Source organism: Lolium rigidum, chromosome 3, assembly GCF_022539505.1.
Source record: "Lolium rigidum isolate FL_2022 chromosome 3, APGP_CSIRO_Lrig_0.1, whole genome shotgun sequence".
NCBI lineage: Eukaryota > Viridiplantae > Streptophyta > Magnoliopsida > Poales > Poaceae > Lolium > Lolium rigidum.
The window spans coordinates 274,009,581-274,014,515 of NC_061510.1; positions in this window are offsets into that span (position 1 = coordinate 274,009,581).

Consider the following 4,935-nt stretch of genomic DNA (forward strand, 5'->3'; position numbering starts at 1 on the left):
CTGGTCCAAACAGTGTGATTTGTTTTGCAAAAAAGACCCCTAATCCTAATTTCGGTTATGCCCCGCACGCCGTCGGCTTTCACCGTCCACCCCACGCCGCCGCGGTTCTGCCTCCGCCGTCGTTCTTACCCGCATGCCGCAACCGTTTCTCCTAGCAAGCCGCCGCCGTCGCCCTCCTCGTCGCTTTACAGTTTGTTGCGGCAGGAGGGCAAGGCTGATCGCAGATGGCAGCTTACATGTGCGCCGCCCGCGCAAGTAGGGATGTCACCCGCAGGTTATGGGTACGGGTAGAGTCATCCCATACCCGTACCCGTCGCCTTAAATCTTACCTGTCACCCGTACCCATACCCACAATGGGTACCAGTTTTTCCCATACCCGTCATCCGATAGGGTAAATAGGTACCCGCGGGTAAAAAAATACCCGTTCTTACAACACATCAAATTGATCCAAAAATATAACAGAAGGTGAACGATCCTAAATAGGGGTATAATCCTCACAAACCTACCAGAGATTGTGAGACCGAAAAGCATGAGGTTCAGGCTAGCAACGTGAAGGCGTGATTAGGGGAAAGATTAAGTAGTTTAGAATATTCAAATGACTCACTCGTTAAATTTAGATGGGTAAATGGGTATGTGGATATGGGTTCTACCCTCCCATACCCGTACCCGCTCTATCCGATTGGTATGATATTTTCTCATTTACAAACTCATGGGTAATATTTTATCCCATACCTGTAGTCTTATTGGGTTTTCACCCGGCGGGTATGCGGGTCATGGGTATCCATTGCCATCCCTACGCGCAAGGAGATGTGGCGCGAGGAGGCCTAGAGCTCAAGGGGCTCCGGAGAAGTGGAGGGTGTCGCGGCCTCCGTGCAGCCTGGACGCGCGTGAACCGGCGGCGAGCTAGCCGCGCTAAAGCGAGACGGGACGCGGATGGCGCCCACGTGCGCTCGGCAGAGAGCATCTTCGGCTCCTTGCGATGCGGTTGTCCAAACTTTGCTCAAATAAAAAGCTGACACAATCTGTATAAGAAAAGTCAGACAATCATATAGACATCACCAGTTTTTTTAGATAAAAGTCATCACAATGCCAACCTTTAAATTAATAAAGCCTGGAGAGGTTTTAGAACACAAGTCCCACAATACAAATGCTGAGGCACACAGCTTTGCCGACAAAGACAGCAAAACACAAAAACACCACACCACCACGGATCGACGAGAGGTAGCGGAGACATCCGCACATTGCGGAGAGCTTCAGGAGGCTTCAAGAGGCTTCAAGATGGTGACCGCATGCTGGAGTAGATGTCGCGTAGTTCGTATATCATCCAACAAAGGCCCGCCTTGTCCTTAGTCTTCGAGTTGATACTCCCCAGCTGCAAGAAGATCATGGTTTTGAAAATAACATCAGCTGGGTGAGCAATTACTTTCTTTTCGATGGTTAGTTTATTGCGGATCTGCCACAAAGCCCAAGATTGTGCTAGAAAGAGTATCCAAAGGAGCCTTCTAGGTGATCCGGAGAGGCTAGAGAGGATGTGGTGGAACTGAGGAAAGTTTGAGGGCCTCCACTCGCAACCCAAGAGGTGTCGGAGGACACCCCAAGCAAAACCGGCTAAGGAGAAGCGGACACAGGTCCCATCCGAGGGGCCATTCCGCACCGCGATCTGCATACTAGAGGGAAGCTTATCCAGAGCCAATTTCCAAGAGAAAATCTTGATCTTTAGGGGCACCGCGGCTCTCCACATATCTCGATGATGAGCAACTGTCGCACCTTGTGCTAGCAAGGAGTACATAGACTTGACGGAGAAAGAGCCATTAGGGATAAGGTGCGAACTCACCGAGTCCGAACCATTCTCAAGCTGAACATCATTCAACAAAGATTGCAACCTTCGCCATTGGCTCAACCCCTCGTTGTCCAAAGAGCGGCGGAAACGGACTCCCAGCCCATCCCCCTGCAACATCTGTGCAACGGACGCGTTTGGTTCAGCGGTGATACCGAAAAGCTGTGGGAAAGAATCCTTAAGGGGTGCGTCCCCCAACCACCAATCTAACCAGAAACGAGTACGGATCCCATTTTTCACCCCAAACTTCGCCCCCAGGCTGAAGAGGTGTTTGATCTTATGTAAACTTCTCCAAAAGGGGGAGCCCCTACCGGCCGAGCCCATGAGAATGTTGTGTGCAAACGCGTATTTGGTTCTGAGAATCTTGGCCCAAATCGAGGAATCGTCCTGAAAGAGGCGCCAAATCCACTTAAGAAGAAGAGCTACGTTCATGTGCTTGGACTTGAATAAGGTAATAAAGCAGCCGTATGCATCTTTTTGATGCAGTTGCTGGAGCACATCCCCCATTTCGAAAAAAAAATGTGCTTGGTATTGAGGAGTCCCAAGCCCCCATGGCCTTGGGGCAGCAGACCGCCGGCCAGCTGACAAGGTGATACTTACGTTTCTTTCCAGAACCTTCCCAAAAGAACCTGGATCGTAAGGAGTCGAATTTGGCATGAGTCCCATCGTGCAGCAGAAATAGACCCATCGCGAAGATAAGGAGGTTGTCAAGGCAGACATTAGACAAGACTAACCGTCCACCCGAGGATAGGAGCTTGCTAAGCCAGGGCTCCACCTTGCCTCCAAGCTTGCGAACCAAGAAGAGCCATTGTTCCATAGTGAGTTTTCGGTCAGAGATTGGTAAACCAAGGTAGACAAAGGGGAAGGAGCCTCCCTTGCAGTTGAATTGATTGGCTATCCTGTTTTGTTCTTCCGCAGTTTGACCCATCACGATAACCTCGCTTTTATGGTAGTTGATTTTTAGGCCGGACATATCCTTGAAACACATCAGCAAGAACTTGAGATTGGCAATGTCCAGCTCGGAGTTTTGGATCAAGATCAGCGTGTCATCAGCATACTGGAGGTGGGTGATACCCCCTGGTATCAAGTGAGGGACTACCCCGTGTATGTGTCCCGCCTCCGCGGCTGCCGAAAGAATACCTGAGAGGGCTTCCCCGATGAAATTGAACAGAAGAGGGAGAGAGGGTCCCCTTGCCGTACCCCCTCTTGTTCCGAAAGAAAGGGCCTACTTCACCGTTGTTGGAGATAGCTGTCTGGCCCCCTGCCACGAGCTGAGCGATGCGGTGAATATAACCCTCGTCGAAGCCTTTACGCCGAAGCACTTCGGACAGAAAATCCCAATTGACGCGGTCGTACGCCTTCTCGAAGTCGAGTTTAAGCAGGATCCCTCCTAGCTCAACTCATGGATAATTTCTATCAAGGCGAGGGATCCGTCCAAAATGTTTCTTCCCTTGATGAAAGTTGTCTGGTTGGGGCTGAAAAATCTGTTGGCGATAGGGTCCAAGCGAACTTCATAAGCTTTGGAGACGATCTTGAAAATGAAGTTAATGAGAGCTATGGGTCTGAATTGCGAGATGTGGTCCGCCCCCAGCACCTTAGGGATGAGGGAAAGAATCCCGAGTTGAGCCTCGAGATGTCGATTCTGCCCAAGACGAAGTCATTGAGAATGTGTAAAACCCCGTATTTTACTTTGGGCCAACATTTCTTGAAGAACAGGACGGTGAAACCATCAGGGCCCGGCGCCGTCTCAGTTTTAAGGTCGGCGATGATGTTGTCGAGCTCCGTTTTCGAGAAGGTAAGCGCTAGATGATTATTCTCCTCATTGCTAACACAACCCGACGCTCCCCAAGTGTCAGGTGCAAGCCCGCATACCCTATGGGCAGAAGATCCAAGGAGCTAACGATAGTACTCATAAATGTGTTCTTGAATGATGCGGGGATCAGAGATTACCCCCTCGTCCGTGGCAAGGTAGGAGATCAGACATTTGCGCCTCCTGCCGTTTGTAATGGCATGGAATATGTTGTATTGGCGTCCCCCTGGAGCGCCCATTTGACCCTACCTCTTTGCCACCAAAACTCCTCCTCCAGCCGGTAGGTCTGCATCAACTGCTCTTCGAGATGATAGCGCAGGGCCCAAGCCTCCTCGTCAAGGCCTGAGGAGTCTGCTTGCACGTCCAGGGCTATGATTTGCTCCAGCAAGGTTGACTGTTCTACTTTGTGATCATGGTTCAGATTGCGGTTCCAGCCCCTAAGGTACTGGCGAAGGCCTCCACTCATGTAAATCCACCAATCTATGATATCCCCCCCCCCACCGAACCCAGCAACCTATCCCAGGTAGCCGATAACATAGGCATGAAGTCTTGGCGTTCAAACCATCCGGATTCAAAGAAGAACACGAGGATCGGACAGGCCTTCCCTCGCCTGTATCAAAAAGCATTGGAGTATGGTCCGAGCCCAAACTGGTCTCTGCCACCAAAGAGTTGAGCGGGAACAAGGTTTCAAAGGACGACGAGACAAAGACGCAATCGAGAGCTGAGCGAACAGGATTCAGCTATCGATTGGACCAGGTGAATCTCGCACCCATGCGAGGAATCTCCCTTGGGGCCCACAAAGCAATGTGATTATTGAAGAGGTCGATGAGCGGCCAGTTGAGATTGTCATTGTTTTTGTCCGCCGCCGAGCGGATCAAGTTAAAGTCTCCCCCCATCACCAGGGGGAAGTTAACAGCAGTCAGCTTGTCCGTAAGTTCGTCTAGGAAGGCGCGGGAGCGACTATGGTCCACTGGCCCATAGATACCAATAACTTCCAAACGCTGCTTGCTTGCTCGGTGAAAAAGAGAGGTGTTGATGAAGAATTGGCCCCTGCCGATTGCACCCACCTCAAAAATACTATCTCGGCACCCAAGGAGCATCCCCCAGATTGTCCCTGCGCCGGGAGCCAACACGATACGAACCTGTCCCCAATTTCCAGGTTGCGGAGTTCCGCATCAGTAAAGTCCTGCTTGATTGTTTCCTGGAGAATGACTATGTCAATGTTGTGACGCCGGAGGTAGTATTTTAAAAGGGTCCATCGCCTCCTACGACCGAACCCTCGAATGTT